This window comes from Erpetoichthys calabaricus, chromosome 8 (genome assembly GCF_900747795.2).
Source record: "Erpetoichthys calabaricus chromosome 8, fErpCal1.3, whole genome shotgun sequence".
NCBI lineage: Eukaryota > Metazoa > Chordata > Cladistia > Polypteriformes > Polypteridae > Erpetoichthys > Erpetoichthys calabaricus.
Genome location: NC_041401.2, coordinates 153,091,933 through 153,114,352, shown reverse-complemented (window position 1 = coordinate 153,114,352; position 22,420 = coordinate 153,091,933).

Sequence of the window (22,420 nt, the reverse complement as noted above, 5' to 3'; positions counted from 1 at the left end):
ATAAAGTAAGCACTAGTGAACTCAGCAACACAAAAAGACCTGGACGTCCACAGAAGACAACAGTGGTGGATGATCGCAGAATCATTTCCATGGTGAAGAGAAACCCCTTCACAACAGCTAACCAAGTGAACAACACTCTCCAGGGGGTAGGCGTATCGATATCCAAGTCTACCAAAGAGAAGACTGCATGAAAGTAAATACAGAGGGTGCACTGCAAGGTGCAAGCCACTCATAAGTCTCAAGAATAGAAAGGCTAGATTGGACTTTGCTAAAGAACATCTAAAAAAGCCAGCACAGTTCTGGAAAAATATTCTTCGGACAGGTGAAACCAAGATCAACCTCTACCAGAATGATGGCAAGAAAAAAGTATAGAGAAGGCGTGGAACAGCTCATTATCCAAAGCATACCACATCATCTGTAAAACACGGTGGAGGCAGTGTGATGGCTTGGGCGTACATGGCTGCCAGTGGCACTGGGACACTAGTGTTTATTGATGATGTGACACAGGACAGAAGCAGCCGAATGAATTCTGAGGTGTTTAGAGACATACAGTCTGCTCAAATCCAGCTAAATGCAGTCAAATTGATTGAGCGGCGTTTCATGATACAGATGGACAATGACCCAAAACATACAGCCAAAGCAACCCAGGAGTTTATTAAAGCAAAGAAGTGGAAAATTCTTGAATGGCCAACTCAGTCACCTGATCTTAACCCAATTGAGCATGCATTTCACTTGTTGAAGACTAAACTTCAGACAGAAAGGCCCACAGACAAACAGCAACTGAAAGCTGCTGCAGTAAAGGCCTGGCAGAGCATTAAAAAGGAGGAAACCCAGCATCTGGTGATGTCCATGAGTTCAAGACTTCAGGCTGTCATTGCCAGCAAAGGGTTTTCAACCAAGTATTAGAAATGAACATTTTATTTCCAGTTATTTAATTTGTCCAATTACTTTTGAGCCCCTGAAATGAAGGGATTGTGTTAAAAAATGCTTTAGTTGCCTCACATTTTTATGCAATCGTTTTGTTCACCCCACTGAATTAAAGCTGAAAGTCTGCACTTCAACTGCATCTGAGTTGTTTCATTTAAAATTCGTTGTGGTAATGTACAGAACCAAAATTAGAAAAAAGTTGTCTCTGTCCAAATATTTATGGACCTAACTGTATATACAATGTACATTGCAAGTTTTAATTATGCTTAATGTTGTGATTCACAATACACTTTCACAATTAATACAACAATGCAAACATTTTAAATACCTAGTAACCAATTGTCCCAATACTAGAGGAGAACAGAACCCAAACCATGAAAATATAGCTGTATATTAAAGGATATATGCAAATAAATACCAGAAATAAAATATATAATTTATGCATATGGCAATTTTCATTTCACCGTCCAAAAATGTATGGTGGGTGGTAAACTAAATAATCTCTTATCTGACAGAACAATAGCTGGTTTTGTGAAGCAAATAGTAAATTAAATCTACATTATGATGTGCTCTGGCTTTAGCAGTGCTACCTGTTATGTACTGAAGAATATCATCTTACACCTTTTATCTTTCCCACACCTCACTCAATTTAAGGTTTATTTATTGCTTATCACCACAACTAATGTCAATAATACAATTTCTTTAGAATGAATTTCTTATTCTTTACTAACTTAGCAGTTATTATTGGGTATCAACTTATTTTTTAAAGTCAATTCATGTATCATTAACCATTTTGTAATTTTTCACTCCCATTGCTTTCAGTTTTCATTATTTTTTAAGTGATAGGGCATACGGCTGTGGTGGAGTTTTTGTAATACTAGTGAAGTATCCCATTTAAATATATTTGTCAAGATCTACAAGAATGGAGATATAATAAATTTTCAAATCTGCTTTCGGAGTTGCACTGGGTGCAACCTATGTATGATTAACCCTGGAGAAGACTTCAGTCTATTTTAGTAAATTAATTAATCAATTAATTAATTAACTAATGACAAGATTTATTCGTATTGGTATTAAGATCTCTTGTTAGCTAAACATCCTTTGTGCTTTTCAAAATTACAGGCAGATCCAAGTACAAAATCAGAAACATACCATGTCAAAATAGAAAACAAAAAGCATACATTAAACTTTGCCAGATTTCTTGCTGAATCATCTTTGATCAGTCTTTCAACACTGAGAAACTCACTCTCATCTCCTAAAAAATGTTTCCAGAAGCAAAACAAAAGTAGCTCTTTTCCTCTAGTTATTTTCAAATAATAAAAAAAACTATATTTTGCTATAGAAACTAGCCAGGTTTCATTTAAAACAGTGAAAAACAATATGCTTATATATAAAGTGCATTTCTGGTATCCATGAAGTTAGATTAATATTCAGTGCATCACTATGGTCTGTGTATTCAATTACTTTTACACTCATATAACCCGTTTATGAAAAATTATTATTTCATATACCATTTCTACTTATTATTTTGCTGCATTGTTTTGTTTTACCTTTTTTTCAAATTCTTGTTTTTGCTTTCATTATTAACTGGGAGAAAACATTTTTGAGGCTCTACCAGAGAAACACCTTAAAGGTCCTTGAGGCGGATGGGCTACAACAGCAGAAGACAACATCATGTTCCACTCCCATTAGTCAGGCTTCAGTGGACACTGGCTCAACTAAACTGGAAAGTTGAAGACTGGAAAGATGTAGCCTGGTCTAAGAAAAATCTCAACTTCTGCTGAAGCACACAGATGGGTGGGTCAGAATTTAGAGCTAACAGCATGAATCCTTGCTCCTGACATACAGTACATTGCTTCAACAGCCCAGGCTAGTAGTGGTAGTATAATGGTTTGGGGAATGTTTTCTCCACACACTTTGGTCCTGATAGTACCAATTAATCATTGCTTGAATACTTATTTGAGTATTGTTGCTTACCATTTACAACTCTTTAAGACCGATTGACCCATCTTCTAATGGCTACTTCCAGCACGATAATGCACTATGTCACAAAGCAAAAGTCGTCTCAACCAGGTTTCATGAATATGACAATAAGATCATTATTCTTCAGTGGCCTTCCCAGTCACTGGATCTAAATCCATTAGAACACTGCTGGGAATTGTTAGAACAGGAGATTTGCAGCATGAATGTGCAGCTGACAAATCTGCAGAAATTGCATGATGCAATCATGTCAAGTTGGACCAGAATCTCAAAGACATATTTTCAGCATTTTGTGGAATCCATGTCATGAAGTATTTAGGTTGTTTAGAAAGCAAAAGGAAGCCCTACCCAGTATTAGCATAGTGTTCCCAACAATTTCGTCAATGAGTGTATTTATTGTAAATAAAGACAAAAATGCATGGAAAAGGAGCTCCAACCAGTAAACCCCCATTTAATTGGTAGGGTTTGGAGCCACATATTTGAAAAAGTACTGATGATGAAGAAATTATTAGTGCTAGTGTTCCATCTAGCATCTTAGAGCTGTAAATACACAGAATAGCAGGAATTTCAGCTGGTCAAATGCCTATCTTGTTGGTCACATTCTTTTTACTCACCCAGAGTCAAAGGGGCAGAGCCAAAGGCAGGGCAGATGTGACGCCTAGTTTCTCTCTGTTGGTGCTCCTTCATTCTATACAGGGAAGCATAAACAATTGTTCCATGTCCTTCACACTGTCCTGGGGCCTTGTGTATACAGTGATCCCTCGTTATATCGCACTTCGTCTTTTGCGGCTTCACTCCATCGCGGATTTTAAATGTAAGCATATGTGAATATTCAGTATATTGCGGATTTTTCCCTGCTTCGCGGATGTCTGCGGCCTACAGTACGTGTGCTTCCTCAGTTGATTTGCCCATTTGAATTCAAACAAGGGACGCATTTGAATTCAAACAAGGGACGCTATTGGCGGATGGCTGAGAAGCTACCCAATCAGAGCACGCGGTTAAGTTCCTGTGTGCTGCTGATTGGCTCAGCCACGGAGTGCTGCATTAACCAGGAAGTCTAATCTCACTCATTCAGCATTAACGTGCCCAAGCGCCAACAGAAGATGCAAATGATTGCAGAAAAGGTAAAAGTTTTGGATATGTTGAAGGAAGGAAACAGCTACACCGCTGCAGGACACCATTACAGCATAAATGAGTCCACGATTCTTTTTATTTAAAAAGGAGGAAAAGCATATAAGATCTACGGCCGCAGTGTCCTTTAACCAGGGCGCAAAACGAGTTGCAAGTAGACGTGATAAGGCAGTAGTCTGGATGGAATCTGCTTTAGGGATTTGGATTGAAGAGTGATGGAAGAAGAACAACGGCGGTGCTAAACAGTCGCCTGAAGAGGCTCCTTTAGAAGAGCTGTAATGCTATCCTTTGTTGTGCAGTAAAATTAAACTCATCATTATCAGACAGTCGTCGTGTCATTGTTGGTGAGTAACCATAATTAATTATTTACGTACAGTACTTATTACATGTACATAGTTTAGTGTCACTGTACACACATTTTACTGTATACAGTTTTTCTTGCATTGTATGTATTTATTGCTGGTGGCCTGTCTGTCGTAATGGCTGTAACATATGTGATATCGGAGACGCTCGATATCTTTAAAATAATATTTAGGTTTTACTGTGTTTACATACATAATTTCAATGAATCTTATCTAATATCTAAGAGAATACAAAGGGTTTATGCTGTATAATTGTGCGTGAAATGTTTATAATAGTGTGGGAGAGTTTATAAGGACTTAAAATATATAAAAATAACCATATAAACATATGGTTTCTACTTCGCGGATATTCTTATTTCGCGGGTGGCTCTGGAACACAACCCCTGTGATGGAAGAGGGATTACTGTAATGCCATGCGTAGAATTCACAAAAAAACATGACATATGGTCAAAAACAGAAATGTGTGTACACACAAAAAAATTTAGATGCATAAATCTGTGCATAAGCCAGCTTCCTTGTTCTTCGGCTATGTAAATCCCGGTCAGCATGAAATGTAACACACGTGCACACGCCTGCCGCCCCACCCCGACTCCTTCCAGAACTATGCCTCTTTGAATATGCAAATCAATATAAATAGCCCCTTAAATTCAGCATTCTGTGAAAAGGCCATAATAAAAGCATGGGGAAAATTGAAGAATTTCAGCGAATACCAAGTGGAAGCAAGGAAAAACGTACTATTTGTTGGTTTAAGTAGTGGTATAAACCAATAAAGGAAGTTGATCGAGTGACATACAGTATAGTGGAGGAGAAACTCGAAACTTCATGTTCACAAAGTCGCACAGTGCCCAAAATAATAAAAGAAGTGGTCAGATATCAAAGTCACTGTGAAAAGGCGAGTCATAATGTATTAGGGTACAGAGAAAAAAAGAAAAATAGGGACACAGTTGGAAAAAAAGGTCGAAATATCAACTTTAATCTTGAATTTCCTCTTTAATCACATAGTTTATTTTGTCATTAAAGTAGTAAAGTCATAATGTTCATCTTAAAATCATTTAATTTACTAGTTCCTCAAATCCCATCATAACTAAAGCAGTACATTAAATACTTCATATTCTATGTGTTCTTCTATGTACTCTATGTATGTGAATCACTATGTGCTTCTTAAACGAGCTTTTTCTTACACTGACAGGATACAGAATACATTTCATTCATGATATTAGAGCTCTCTGAACAATTTAAATATTAAGATGTATACTTGATATTATTTTCATGATGATAAGAATTAAAGCATGTATTAAACATGGGACCAAGGTAGTGCAGTGGTAGCAATGAACGGGCGCCCCATTCAGAGATTGTTCTTGCCTCCTGCAAGATGCTTGCTGTGCCATGAGTGACCCTCGATGAAATAATTTATTGCAGCTGTACTGTCTCTTTCAAACATCCCAACCCCCAATTCCTGTCCTTCCTTTTCTTTCTTCAAGTAACCAATCGCCACAAAAGATCTGAAATAAATGTCAAGCCATCTGTGAACTTGGAATGGCACTTCTTCAAAACTTTTAAGGAACTTTTGAAATATCTTCATAGTAGATGTTTAATTATTCCATCCATCTATCCATCCAGAGTCACGCCAGTCCCAGCAAGCATACAGCGCGAGGTAGGAACTATCCCTGAACGAGGCGCCAACTCATCGCTACCTCTGTCCACCGTGCCCACATGTTTAATTATTAACAGTATACATTATTTAAATGAAGTAAAAATTTATCTGTATAGTGTAATATATACATTTTACAGCATTTCATCTTAAAAATGATATCAAGAAGCCAGTCGTCATCATCTGTAAATACGTACTCTCTTGTAATGAATTGAGTTGAGTTCCTTTATTGTTATTTTATAGTATAATGAGATTCAATATGCAAATCCTTCATAAACTTTTTTTTCTATAAAATGGCAAAATAACAACAATAAAATAATAGTACGATAAAAAACAAAAAAAAATGAATATGTTTCTGAACCGTGAGGTCCCTACAGGAAACTTTCTGAAGTGTTTGCTGAGTTGGTGAAGTCCAAACAGACTGTGCCCATGGCTGAGGCAGCGTGTACTAGAAGCTGTATCCCGATAATTCTCTCCACTCTTGACACAATCTGCCTTAGAGCTTTCCAATGAGCTGCTGTACAGCTGTGATTCCACACTCAAATAAAGTGGGTTAAAAAACTATGGGTGGTGCACTGGATCGAGTAACAATGCTAAAGCAGCTATGGTATTTGGAATAGTTTGGCCATTCTGTGCACCATTATATGGTTACAGGTTGATTACAATCAGATGCCTTAAACTAAAAAACGATATACGATTAATTTCAGTGTATTTAATAAAACTGCGTCAGGGATGTGAATCTAAAAAATACAAGGAATCCACACAGGAACAGTAGCACTGCTTTGATGCTGGGTGCTGCCAGTTTGCAAAACCGAGTCAAAATCTTGCATACGCAATGGAATGAGCTGGTGTGAGAATGTGCATGGCTTTATGGCAAGTTTAGTTTTTATACATTGTTAGCATGGAAATGGGCATATGCTAACAGACAAAGGACTGGACCAGCCAGGGTTGCATTATGCAGCATCCATTCTAGTCAACAGCAAATGTGGGAGGAAAAATGGGAGTGAAACAAGCAATGGAAATGTGCCGCTTTTGAACAGCAAATCTGAATCCGGCAGGGCTTATCACCTCCCCAGTCAACCACCACCAACACCCCATGAGTCAAAAGCATCAACTCTTTATAGATAAACGACTCTGCATTCTGTTCACGGAGAACACCATCATGTGTTGTCAGATTTAAATGTTTTGGTTAGTGCACTGGTGAATATGAAGGATATAAAAAAGCCTATAAAGGGAACACACATGGAAATAACGAAAACACGTAACAGAATAGGATAAGCTGAACCAGAATATGAAGGTTCAGGAGGTATGTTTAAGCAAAAACTTCGATGTAAAGTTAAAAGAAAATCTAACAAAAATGGATGAAAATATAGAGGAAAAAATTACCAAAATTGAGAATAAAATTAAAGTATTTGGGACTTACCTGAAAGAAGTTAAGCATATGTTTATGGCTCACATCAAAGTAGATGAACAAGTGACGTCCAACACTGATAAAAAAATAACTGCCTTAAAATTCAATTGCAAAGTGTTTTGTGACATACTAGTAATGTTTTGAAGACAGATTTAGAAGGAACAGCATCAGAATCAAATGACTTCCTGAAAACAGCAAAAGTACTAACCCAGTGAAATTTGTAGTTGAATTATCTTCTAAAATAATAGGTAAGGATTTCAATCATACATTCAACTTTTAGATTTCCATAAATGAATCAAATTCCTCAAAGCACAGAAGCCTGATTGTCAGTTTTGACAAACTACAGGGTAAAGAAAACTTGATGTTGATTCTTGGGCAGAAAGAGATTATATTAAAAACAGCTGAATTTGCATTTTCCACTGATTCTTTCCTTCAACCACTAAAAAACAAGCTACATTCTAGAGCATGAAATAGCACTTACATAGAGTTGAAATAAGATATAGCATCTTGTTTCCAGCTAAACTGAAAGCGACAGTTGATGGCCAAATATATTTCCTTTGCTCTCTTAAAAAACAACTAAAAAAATTCAACATTCTTTAAAACATGGACAGGAGTCATATTGTGTCTTTGTAATGCAAAGAAGAATCTGCTTGCACATCTTTTGTCACTCCCCCAATTTTTTGGTCACTTTTTCACTACTTTATTGTAGTTTATTTTAATAAATATATGTGTATATTACTACAGATTATAGTATAGCCTTTCACCCCCTGTAAGTTAATACGAGTTAAGAACTTTCTTAGCTATATCTGTAGAACAGAGTATTGATTAAATTTTGGATTAGTCTCATTGCTAGCCTGGACTGATAGACCCATTTGCAGTTTGTAAATAGGATAGGCATACATTTTTCTGACCATTTAGAAATGGTTCAGGTATATGAGCAAACTTGAAGAGACAAACAAGATAAAAGCCATGAACTGAATTTTCTTTAAACAAGGGATTTTCTTTACTTTGTAATACCAACTTTTTCTCTATTTTTGTGTGAACTGTTTTACTTTGAATTTTTACTAAAGCTTTTACAAACAAATGATATTTTGTCTGTGGAATCATTTCAATGTGTCACCCTATTGCCAGAATCCCATGAAGCAAACTAAAGCTGCAGAACATTGGTAATTTTGGGTAAATTTACAGCTACAGTTTTTTATCAGAAAACTGCTATCTGAAGGCTTTGAACTGGACCTGGAAACTACCATATGAGGACTCATCAATGAAAGAAAAAGAGCTGAACTACTGCAAGGTAGCATGCTCTTTTCTTCTATCTATGCATGAACAGAACTGAAAGCAAAGTTGCTGCACCTAAATCTAAGAAAATTTTATAGAATGTGATGGAATATAAAGTGATTATGGATGATCGCTTGTGTTTTTGCCTGAGATAGGAATCTCGACTTGTCCGTGTTGGTGGAGCATCTCAATTGTGACATAGCTGTTACTTAGAAGCTGTTGCCTGGAAACACACTGTCAGACAGCTGTTGTAAAGATGTCCAAGCATAGCTCAAGTGAGGTGACAGGGAGTTATCTGAGTACGGAATCAAAGCCAGAGGATGTGCTTAAGGATCTTAAAGATCATATAAAGAAAAGGCAAGATCGGGTATCCGGACTTATGACTGAAATCAAAAGCCTTAAAGACACATCTGAAAATTTAAACGAGATAGTACAGCTGTTTGAAATCTTTCACGAGATGGGTAGTCAGTCTGAGGAGCTGTATGGAAAAATAATATCTATGGTAAGTAAAGAAAGTTCTATCTTGTATTAACGTACAGGGGCTGAAAGGCTATACCATAATCTATTGCTATGAAAGAAAATCATATTCTATTCAAATTAAGCAAACACTAATATGATTTTAATCTTGTATATACAAGTGTATTAAAATACTTTAATTTCAGTTGCTTTTGGTAACACTACAGAATATCTATTACATTTGAACCAAACAGTTTTGCTGCCCTTTTTTTGGGAGACAGTTTAACATCTTACCCTAGGATCATTGTATCTGGATTATACTATTATAAGATATTTTAACTACATCCTTTCTACACCTCTTCAGGGGAGTCTCTTTTAGTTTTTGTTGTTATTTCTTGGCATGTCTGACAACTAAGACTCTGTGAAGTCTCATTTTGCCTCACTTGGGAAGGCAAGTTGGGGGTAGCTAATGAGGGTGGAGGGAAAGAGAGCAAGTTACTATTTATCTATTCTTTTTACCTCCAAAATTATAAGTGGCAACATAATGACACACCTCTTAGTCAACCTACCTGGCAATAATGATATGAAATCAGTTTAAAAGGTAAATTCTGGAATAATGCACTGCTCCTACTTAAGATTACAAAATGTTCTCAAACATTCAGAAGCAGTATTTCTCTAAACAGTGATTGAACTTTTTTAAGCTGGAATGTCAAAGGCCTCAGTCATGCTCTAAAAAGAAAAAAGTATTCTCCTACCTCATAGGCCTAAGTGCCAACTCACTTAATAAGTAAGGACTAATTTCAAAACCAGAAGTCTGGGAATTTTAATTAATAAGGCAATCCTACTTGTAGCATCACATGTAGTATCCCTGGAGTGTGATATGTCATGGTGATGGGTAATTTATTTAGTACGAAAGTAATTTTGATAAATATATACACACCTAATGCGAATGATAGAGATCATATCCAAAACATGTTTGCATCCATTTCCAATTCGAACACTGATAATATTATAATGGCTGCAGATTTAAATCACACATTAAATTCAGACCTGCACAGATCTTCAACTACAATGATAGTAATAACACCATAAAGACAATCATATAGTTTGTAATGGATCATAATTTATCGCACCCAAGGAGATTCTTAAATCCAAACTCAAGAGAATATTCCTTCTTCTTACCAGTACATAATAGCTACTCAAGAACTGATTATTTCTTCATGGATAATAATCTATTGCCCACTATCAAATCTTGTAAGTATAACACAATTTTTATTTCCGATCATGTTCCTCTTATCTCACTGCTTGAATCATTATGCCTATTACACTCATTTCAAAACTGGCATATTAAACCCCTGTCATTATCAGACATAACCATATAGAGTTCATCTCCAAACAAATCATTTCATATCTCTCACATATAAAATTAATTTGGAGAACAAGAAGGCATCAGAGTTAATCAGAGAGATTTCCAGAATAGATCGTGAATAGGAAAAGACAAAATTCACAATCAGAATTTAATCTCTTGACAACAAAAGGAGCTCAACAACTCATCTTTAAATAATAACATTATTATTATGAACATGAAGAGAAGGCTAATAAGATTTTAGTCGAACAGACCCACAAGCAGGATGTTTGCAACACAATAACATTAATTACCAACACAACTGAAGATACAATCATAGACCATAAAAATATAACATACACATTTAAACATTTATATTACATAAAAGATGATGAGGTACAATCTTGAGAGTTTTTTGATACATTACAAATACTATGGTACAATACCTATAATCTGTACCTAAGAACAGTTGCAACTGGAAATAAAAGGAGTTTAAGGAGTTCTATAAACCCTTCTATTCCACTCAGTTTAAAGAAAATGAGACACAGTCTGTGGAGTATTTTGATACAAAACAAATACCACAGCTCAATACTCTTAGTGCAGAAGTAACTTGACAAACCTCTGACACTCTCAGAACTACTGGATGCAATAAACTCTTTCCAAAGTGGGAAAGAAGCATGCCCTGATGGCTACTTAGTGGAATTTTATATAAAAAAGTCAACTAAATTAGATTCATTCTTATTAACAACATTACAGTAATCCCTCCTCCATCGCGGGGGTTGCGTTCCAGAGCCACCCGCGAAATAAGAAAATCCACGAAGTAGAAACCATATGTTTATATGGTTATTTTTATATTGTCATGCTTGGGTCACAGATTTGCGCAGAAACACAGGAGGTTGTAGAGAAACAGGAACGTTATTCAAACACTGCAAACAAACATTTGTCTCTTTTTCAAAAGTTTAAACTGTGCTCCATGACAAGACAGAGATGACAGTTCTGTCTCACAATTAAAAGAATGCAAACATATCTTCCTCTTCAAAGGAGTGCGTGTCAGGAGCACAGAATGTCACATAGATAGAGAAAACAATCTCTAGTAAACAAATCAATAGGGCTGTTTGGCTTTTAAGTATGCGAAGCACCGCGGCACAAAGCTGTTGAAGGTGGCAGCTCACACCCCCTCCGTCAGGAGCAGGGGGAGAGAGAGAGAGAGATACAGAGAGACAGAGTTTGTTTTTCATTCAAAAATCAATACGTGCCCTTCGAGCTTTTAAGTATGCGAAGCACGGTGCAGCATGTCATTTCAGGAAGCAGCTGCACAAAAGATAGCAACGTGAAGATAATCTTTCAGCATTTTTAGACGAGCGTCCGTATCGTCTAGGTGTGCGAACAGCCCCCCTGCTCAATCCCCATACGTCAGGATCAGAGAAAGTCAGCGCAAGAGAGACAGAGAAAAGTAAGCAATCTAGCTTCTCAGCCATCTGCCAATAGCGTCCCTTGTATGAAATCAACTGGGCAAACCAACTGAGGAAGCATGTACCAGAAATTAAAAGACCCATTGTCCGCAGAAATCCGCGAACCAGCAAAAAATCTGCGATATATATTTAAATATGCTTACATATAAAATCCGCGATGGAGTGAAGCCGTGAAAGGCGAAGCGCGATATAGCGAGGGATCACTGTAATGTAAAGTAGAGAATGTAAAATTTTTCCTCAAACTTTTTGCCAAGCATTGATTACTATTTTTCCAAAGAAAAATAAAGACTTACTACAATGTGCAACAAATAAACCAATTTCAATATTTAAGATACTCTCCAAATTTTTAGCTAGAATTGAACTGAGAAAGTGCTTCCTTCTGTAATATCAAAAGAACAAATCAGATTCTTTAGAGGCAGACACATAACTTCAAATCTTCAGCATATTTTTGATGAAATATACTCACCCAAGAAACATAACACACCAGAGATCTTACTATCTTTGAATGCAAAAAAAGACTTTTGACAGAGTCGTATGGCACTATCCATTCACCACATTGCACAAATTTGGGTTTGGTACAAATATATTTGCATGGATTCAATTTAGAATGTGGTACTAAACAAGGGTAAAATATCACCATTGCTTTTTGCAATAACCATTGAGCCATTGGCTATTCATTTTCAAAATACATCAGATGTAAAATGGGTTTTCAGTGAGGGACTCAAACACAAAATATCATTGTATGTGAATGATATGGTACTTTATATATCTGACCTACAAATATCTTTACCATTAGTCCTTAACACAAGCATGATTTCAAAAGACATCTGGAGTCAAAATTAATTGAATAAAAGTGCTTTTTCCAGTGAACAGCATACTAGACTGAACATAAATCCATTCATTCTATCAAAACAGTTTAAATATCTAGTGATAAACATTACAGGTAAATATAAAGATCTTTCTTGATGCAATTTTGGCAACAGCATGGAAAAAATCAACCAAGATGTTAACAGATGGTCTACCCTCCATTTCACCTTAGCAGGGAAAATAAATATTGCCATCATCTATATCTATATCCGAACATCTTTATGTACATCACTGTTGTTTAAGAAACTATACTCAATTATAACCCAATTTATCAGGATTTTAAGACACCCATACATTCAAAAGGTGACTCTAGAAAGACCTAAAGCAGACAGTGGCATGACACTACCTAACTTTCAATTACTGAGAGTAAAATATACCCACCATAAAGACAGAACTCAGCACAGATTAATGAATTTACACCAGCCCAGTCAGTAATAGAAATTAAGTCTTGCTATACTTCTTTATATGTCCTGCTTTGTGCCCCAGTATATAGTAGCTTTGTCAATATTACCAAAAATCCAGTTGTCCACCAATCACTCAGAATATGGAATAAATGCAGGACACACTTCAAGGCAGAGAAGCTTTTATCAGTTGCTGCTCTACACAGTTGTTCTTCTAAAACAAACCTCAGTCAAAAATTCAAGTTAAAATCTTTCATCAATCACATATATCTTTGTTAAAATTTGGCAAGATTTCACTTGCAATTGTTAAAAATTCAGAGTGCCAGGGTGTATGGTCTCCTATACAAGCCACAGGCAATTCAAAGCTGTAATAAACTCAGACAGGAAGAGATCTGGCAGACCCAAAGTCACAACCCAATCAGAAGACAAGAGTCTGAAGGTCACTAGCTTGTGTGATTGGCACTTCACAGCACAACAGCTTCAAACACAGCTTAGCACTGGTTGAAAAAAGCCAGTCTCAGTTTCTACTGTGAAGAGGAGACTTTGTGCTGTAGGTTTAACAGGATGAGTGGCAGTAAGAAAACCATTACTTAAAGGATAATATAGGGTCTTGAAATACCAGCTGTGGACTACTTCTGATTGGAAGAAAGTCTTATGGACCAATGAATCAAAATTTGAAATCTTCGGTTCATCATGCAGTGCGTTTGTACAAGATGGTGAAAGGATGATTCCTCAGTGTGTGACACAAACTGTCAAACATGGAGGCGGAAGGGTGATGGTCTGTGGTTCTTTTGTTGGAGGCAGAGTTGATGATTTGCATTCTGAATCAAAAGGGTTGCCATAGTTTGGTTGTTATATCAGCAAAAGTTAGCTATTTTGATTAGTCAGAAGTTTGAATAAAATGTTGTACACTTAATGATTCCTTGACTTATTTTGTTTTTTATTTGCCATTGTTTATTTGTTCTATGCCTTGATTTCATGAAACATTAAGACATTAAACTGTGTGCATTTCCCACACATGAGGGAGGAAATATGCTGGATTTGGTCATTTCAAAAGTACGAAAAATTGACATAAGGTAGGTCATGGATAGTATGGTATATCTGACCATTTTTGCATTTTTTTATGTAGACTATTAAATGGAAGTAGTGTATGTATTGTTAAAAACTTTATTTTGATGACACAGCAGCCTGTAGGTTTACTAATATTCAGAAAAATCAGTCCAAACGCAGTGTGTGCTCTAATATAGCCAACAATATAAATAGGAAGGTGGAATACTTGAATGCTAAGGTGAGAGCAGCAGCTGACATAGTGGACCCTGAAAAGATTATTAAGTAATCCTCTGGCAATAAAATACCTTGGAAGACATAAAGAGCTGAGTGTAAATTGAGCAAAACTGAATTAACCTTCCACTATTAAATATTTAAGGTACATATAACTGAACATAACTTAGCAGTCCGCCTTGAAAGGCAGTGTTATTTCTCTAAAATTATAAATGATAATGATGGAAATTCAAGAGTTTTATTCTCAACTAATGATTGTCTTCTAAAAACTGTAAGACTTATGCATCATTTTTAAACACAAAATAAATATTTTAATTCTGTTTAAACCGGCATGTTTTTTATTGAATTAAATTCCTTAATAGGTCTACCTGAACTCTAGAGAATAATTTCTTAACTTAAATCCTTTACTTGTGTCCTTGACCCAGATTCAACTGGCTTTTTGAAAGAAGTCTCATTGATAGTGTACTTGACATACTGTAGTTAACTCATCATTAGATACAGGGGGCTTCACAGATTGTCTAAAGACTGCAGTTGTTAAACCCACACATCAAGAAATATAATCTAGACTCATCTCTCTTTGACAATTTTAGATCAATTTCTAACCTGATACTCTTAAGTAAAATTCTACAAAAGGCAGTTTTTCAGCAGGAAAATGAGAACTTGAACAAATATTCTATTTCTTATAAGCTTCAGTCAGCTTTTAGAACAAATCATAGTACAGAAACTGCACTGGTTAAAGTAGTAAATGACTTAGGGGTAATGCAAATAAAGGCCGCAAATCTGAGAAAATCTCTCCAGTTTATGCATAAGTACATTGGTAACTTGTATCCTTTAGAATTGATTTCAAAATACTACTAATGGATACAGCTTCAAATAATCTTGTTCCTTATATATATTTTGGAGTGCTTGTCACCCTACATTACAAATTGTAACCTTAGATCTTCCAATAGTGGTCAGCTTATTATTCAAAGAGCTAAGCATAAAAGAACTGGTGAGGTGGCCTTTTGCTGTTATGCACTAAAAATCTAGAATACTTTACTAATTGGGATATGTCAAGCTAATACTGTGGATGGAACATTTAAAAAAAACTCCTAAAAATCATTTTTTTATTTTTGACTTTTTTGTAGCTACATTTTAGTTGTACTCCTAATAGAATATATTCACTGTACTTAGAATGATCGTATTCTTCAGGAATTTGCAATCATTTCTAATCTCTGCTTTCCTTTGTTTTCTTTTCCAATTCTTCTGTGGTGTTGTTTTGACCACCACTACCTGATTGAAGCATCAGTTGTACTGGAATGAAGGCGGATGCCCCAGGTGTCCACGAGACCAAACCTTGTTGAATCTTCTGGAACAAAGCCTGGAAACAGTGAAGAATGACTCAAGGACCACTGTGTTAGGTAAAATGCCCAGCGGTCTTTTGGCCTTGGAATCCCTTCAGTTTTATTTTTTTTTATCATCATAATCAACTTTGGAGACACAGAACATGACATCATATATAAGGACTCTACTTTTCTACTAATTATATATTTGTGTTATGTAAGCTCATATTACCTTAATTTTTGTTATTCATTATTATCCCCAATTTAACTTGTTTTTCTTTTCCTGTAACTAGTTTAGACATCTTGTAGAGCACTTTGAGTTGCATTCTGTATAAGAAAATGCGCGATAGTAATAAATGTTGTTGTTGTTATACTTTGTGTATTGTCTTACGCATATATGTCCCTTGTGTGCTTTTTCAATATAAAACAATTGTATACTTTTGGTCTCACTGGTACAATTTCAGGTAAAGGGGGTGGAAATAATTAATGTTTTGGAAAATATGTATTCTAGAGTCTAGCTTTTTAAAAGAGATGCTGGTATGAATTCTTTGGATAGCATCAATATAAAACTGAAATCTTGCTTTGAATCAAAAATATAGCAATATATTACCTCATTAAAGCATGGCCTTTGTAAAATAAGAAAGTAAATGTGATTCTTTTGTCCTTATTGCTAAAGTATTTGAAACCTTCAACGGTGAAAATGTGTGGCTCAAGTATGAAGGTCTACAGAAGAATAAGATTAGTAAACTAAAATCATCTAACAGGATTAGTGTACCAGTGGGGGCTGGAAAATGAAAGCCATCTTCGTCTTAGATCACAGAATGTACAAGAGTATCTCCTGCAGTTCTACATGGTCCTGTAGAGAATCAGGTTAACAGATCTGCAGTGTAGAAAAATGCAGAATATTGAAAATTGGGACCAAGGTCTCTATTTATTATCAGATTATTTCTGCCACCTTGAGATCTCAAAGAATAAGAACTGGAAATTGCATATGACTAAAACAGAAAAATCGTGTCTTTAGCTATTAAGAAAAGAAATATAATACATTAACTATAAACTACATGTACAGGATCTAATTCAGAAAGAAATTAGACCTTTAAAATTTACCGTTTACGTATAAAGGAGGTTGATAGAAAGCAACCTAAAATGTTCATAAAACCACAATTTGTATACATTCTAACACTGTAGGAGAAGGTTCATTATAGATTAGCAGAGGTATTTCATTTCTGTTAATAAAGAGGAAATATGTATTGGTCAGGCCATTTACAAATTAGTCATAATGATTCTTTATAATTTTTATTGTTCTGATGATTCTTTAGAAAAATTTTAGACAGGGAAGATAGATCATCATTTACTATTTTTTCTCTAGATCTATTCATCTTCAAGAAGCCTAATTTGTCAGTATTTTTTTCATTTTCAAAAACAAACTGACAAAAAAAATGCAAAGCCATAGTATGGAGAATGAGCTCAAAAAAAGAAACAAAAAAATCAAATAACAACAGAATTTGCTTTATGATTATTTTTGCTTTACATTCATGCTTTTAATAAAAAGACATATTGTGTTTACAGTATATATTCACATACCCAGAAAATGAGCTGTGTTTTATGGCAACCAAGATTCATACAGAAAAAAAAAAAACAGATCATCAGTGTGTGATAAATAAATGAATATGGTAAAAAAACACATGTATGCATGTGAAAACAAAAGCTTATATTCAAAATCAAGTACTAATGCTTTTCAACATATGCCTTTGTCAATAATCTGTCTTTTACAGGAGAATATACAGTATATTTGGAAACTACTGTTTGAGGCCTTTACCTACACAGGCCTGTACATAGTGTTGGAACTTCGAGTGGAATAGTGCTGTAATCTAAAAAATCATCCAGAGAGACCGTAAAACTAAGCTGTATTTGAATGTCGAGCTTAAGGATGCTGCCTACTGTGATTATAGTCTCAGGAGAGTAAAATTTCTAACTTATGGTTCCTGTAACTCTGAAGGTTTTATCTCCTTGTACAGTTGTGTAAAGTTAAAGAAGGTCTCCAATAAAATCTTCTTTTCATAAGGACTTCATTATCACAGTTTTCATATCTAATTGGAATCCTGAAATATGAAGTTAGACAAGATATCACCATGCACATTCTAAAAAGCATGTTGGATCACAACAGTATTAGGTTAGAAGTTAGAATATAAGAAAAAAAAGAAATTTGACAAATTACAGGAGAACATTCAAGCCATCAAATTTGTTTGTTTAGTAATAGCTAAGCTGTACCACTTCTCATCCATACACTTCTTAAAGGTTGTCAAGGTTTCTGTTTCAACTACATGACTCAATAATTTGTTCCAGTTTCCCACAACTCTTTCGATTAGGCCCCCTCACAATATCCTCTGCTTGAGACTAAACAGGTTAAATTCTATGAGACTGTCAGAATATGATACAGTATGTCTTTAAGTCCTGGGATGTGCTTGGTTGCTTTCCTCTGCACAGCTTCAAGTTCTCCTCTGACTTTTTTGTAACGTGGTGACCAGGGCCGGATTTTTCTATAGGCTAACTAGGCTTCAGCCTAGGGCCTCAAGATCAAGAGGGGCCTACATTCAAATTGTTAGCAAAATTTTATTATCTCTCATGTAATTTACAAACTTAAAAATGGAAGGTGAAAGGGCCTCATAAGTGGAATAGCCTAGGGCCTCTTTTCATATAAATCCGGCCCTGGTGGTGACCAGGGGCCTCATGTATAACAATGTGCATAGAATTCACACTAAAACATGGGGTATGGACAAAAGTGGAAATGTGTGTATACACAAAAAATCCAGATGCATAAATCTGTGTGTACACCAAGTTGCAAGTACTTCTTCTTTACAAATCCCAGCGAATGTGAAATTTAATGCATGTGCCTACAGCCCCACCCTGAGTCCTCCAAGAGTTTTGCATATTTTAATATATTTTTAATATTTTAATATCACCTTCCGTTCACTGTTTGGTTAAAAATCAATGGAAAAGACAAATGAAAAAAGAAGAATTTCACTGAATGCAAATTGGAGGCAATGAAAAACGTAGTATTTCTTGGCTTACGCAGTGGTATAAGCAACAAAAGCGTGGCGGAAACACTCAAAAGTTCAAATTCAGAAAGTCACACATTGCCCAAAAGAAAAAAGAAGTGGTCAGATATCACAGTAGACGTGAAAATGTGTTTATTCTGTTTCAGACAATATTACAAAAGCTGACCCCCATGCGATTCTCAGGCGGTGATGGTGCTGCTGTGCCGAGCTCATCTTCAGAAGCTGGCTGCACACACAATGCTGCTTCGGAAACTGCTGGGAGGCCATCTGGCTGTGTGATGATGGACGTTATTCAGGAGTCACAAAATGCAATAGTGAATACTGTAAGAGATGTTGCCAATGATCTAAGGAATATAAGGTCTGTACTATGTGATATTGACCACAAATTTAATTGAATTGGTTAAAAAATAAATGCTGCATCTGATTACTTGTTTTTACATTCTTCTAATTACATTTAAATGAAGTTGTAATGCTGTCCAATCTGGTTGATCATTTGGTGGGGCAGGTTCAGGTTCATTATAGTGCATCTCTTCAGGTACATGCTTGCACACTACCCCACACTTTCTGTGTACTATAGAGCAGCACATTTATAGAGTGGAAATACTTTCTATTTATGTAAGCAAATTCATATAGCGTAGTGATGACACCGAGTGCCACAACGGACCGATTCTCTGCTCTTTACTTTGAGGTGCTTCGCTATCCTTAAATGGACTGCTTGCTTTTTGCTGCACTAGCTGGAAAAAGCACATGCGAACGTGCAGATCTACTGTCTTTTTAGGTTCTCCATCTATATATAATGCAACGCAAGCTCATTCTTTTACTGATTCATCTCTGGCTAATGTAACTTGTCCAGCACCGTGTGTGTGTGCAGGTGACTGCTCTGATTACATTTGGAAAACCGGACATTGCTGCAATGTTTTCCAGTTCAACCACAGTGTAAGGAAATCTTATCTATCTGGATGATAAGCAGATAATACCATCCTATACAGCTGGCATGGCATGACTCAGTAATGTTTTTGAAATATGTGATCATCAGCAAATTCATGCTGAAAATCTCCTGTGGCTAAAAACCTGCAAATGGGCAGAACTTGCAAAGGAGCAAGGTAGAGCACAATTCCTCAAAGTGAATTAAATTTGTAAATGATATGCAATTAATTTCGGTACATTTGAAAAAACCTGCATCATAGATGAGAATCTAAAAAAGAAAGGCAGACCACAGAAATAGTAGCACTGCTTTGATGCTGGGTGCCATCAGTTTGCAAAACCAAGCAAAATATTGCACACGCAAGGCGGGACCTAGTTGTGGAAATGTGCATGGTTTTACACCAAGTTTAGTTTTTATACATCTCATAGTGAATGTGGAAAAGAACCCAGTCACAGGGAATGCACAAACTGTGTTCAACATTTCTGTCATGCTACACTTACATAGATCTTAGTAGACATGGAACACACATGAAATGCATGTATTCCAAATAACAATATATTACTTAGCCTATATACTGTAGCTCTAGGTAGTGGGAGGATGGGATAGAAGGTTGGTTGCTGCTTGTGCTTATCAACACATTTACAAAACAAAAGATGCTGACAGATAGATGCAAACGGATTTAAGGTGGGCCGGGTTTACAGGTTTTTTCGCAGGCCTTGGTAATTCTATTGTTAAGAAGAAGGAAGAACATAGGGTAATGTTCAAGAATCGAGGAAGATGCACACAGGTAGATTATATCCTATGCAGAGGAGTCAACCTGAAGAAGATTGAAGACTGCAAAGTGGTGGCAGGAGAAAGTGTAATTAGGCAACATAGTATGGTGGTCTGTAGGATGACATTGGAGATCAAGAGGAGGAGGAGAGTGAGGGCAGAGCTAAGGATCAAATGGTAGAAGTTGAAAAAGGAAGACTACCAGGTTGAGTTTAGGGAGGAGGTAAGACAGGCACTGGGTGGCAGTGAAGAGTTGCCAGACAGCTGGACAACTACAGAAGAAATAGTAAGGGTGACAGCAAGAAGGGTGCTTGCTGTGACATCTGGACAGAAGAAGGAGGAAAAGGAAACCTGGTGGTGGAATGGTAAAGTACTGGAGAGTATACAGAGTAAAAGGATGGTGAAGAAGAAGTGGGATAGTCAAAGAGATGCAGAATGTAGACAACAGTACAAGGAGATAAGGTGCAAGGTGAAGAATGGAAAGGCCTTTGGTCCAGATGATATACCTGTTATAAGCATGTAGGTGTTAAGAAGAGATTGCAATGGAGTTTTTAATCAGATTGTTTAATAGAATCTTGGAAAGTGAGAGGATGCCTGAGAAGTGGAGAAGAAGTATACTGGTACCTATTTTTAAGAATAAGGGGGATGGGCAGAGCTGTAGCAACTTCAGGAGTATGTAACTGATGAGCCACAGCATGAAATTATGGGAAAGAGTAGTGGAAGCTAGGTTAAGAAGGGAGGTGATGATTTGTGAGCAGCAGTATGGTTTCATGCCAAGAAAAAGCACAACAGATGCAATGTTTTTTGTGAGTATGTTGATAGAGAAGTATAGAGAAGGCCAGAAAGAGATACATTGCGTCTTTGTGGACCTGGACAAAACGTATGACAGGGTGCTTCGAGAGGAGTTGTGATATTGTATGATGAAGTCGGGAGTGGCAGAGAAGTATGTAAGAGTTGTACAGGATATGTACGAGGGAAGTGTGACAGTGGTGCAGTCTGCGGTAGGAGTGAATGATGCATTCAAGGTGGAGGTGGGATTACATCAGGGATCGGCTCTGAGCCATTTCTTATTTGCAATGGTGATGGACAGGTTGACAGACAAGATTAGACAGGAGTCTCAGTGAACTATAATGTTTGCTGTTGACATTGTGATCTGTAGCGAGAGTAGAGAGCAAGTTGAAGAGACTCTGGAGAGGTGGAGATATACTCTAGAGAGAAGAGGAATGAAGGTCAGTAGGAACAAGACAGAATACATGTGTGTAAATGAGAGGGAGGTTAGTGGAATGGTGAGGATATAGAAAGTAGAGTTTGCAAAGGTGGATGAGTTGAAATACTTGGGATCAACAGTACAGAGTAACAGGAAGAGAGGTGAAAAAGAGAGTGTAGGCAGGGTGGAATGGGTGGAGAAGAATGTCAGGAGTAATTTGTGACAGACGGGTATCAGCAAGAGTGAAAGGGAAGGTCTACAGGATGGTAATGAGACCAGCTATGTTGTATGGGTTGGAGATGGTGGCACTGACCAGAAAGCAGGAGACAGAGCTGGTGGTGGCAGAGTTAAAGATGTTAAGATTTGCATTGGGTGTGACAAGGATGGACAGGATTAGAAATGAGTACATTAGAGGGTCAGCTCAGGTTGCAAGGATGGGAGACACTCAGAGAAGTGAGATTGCGTTGGTTTGGACATGTGCAGAAGAGAGATGCTGCGTATATTTGGAAAAGGATATTAAAGATAGAGCTGCCAGGCAAGAGGAAAAAAGGAAGGCCTAAGAGAACATTTATGG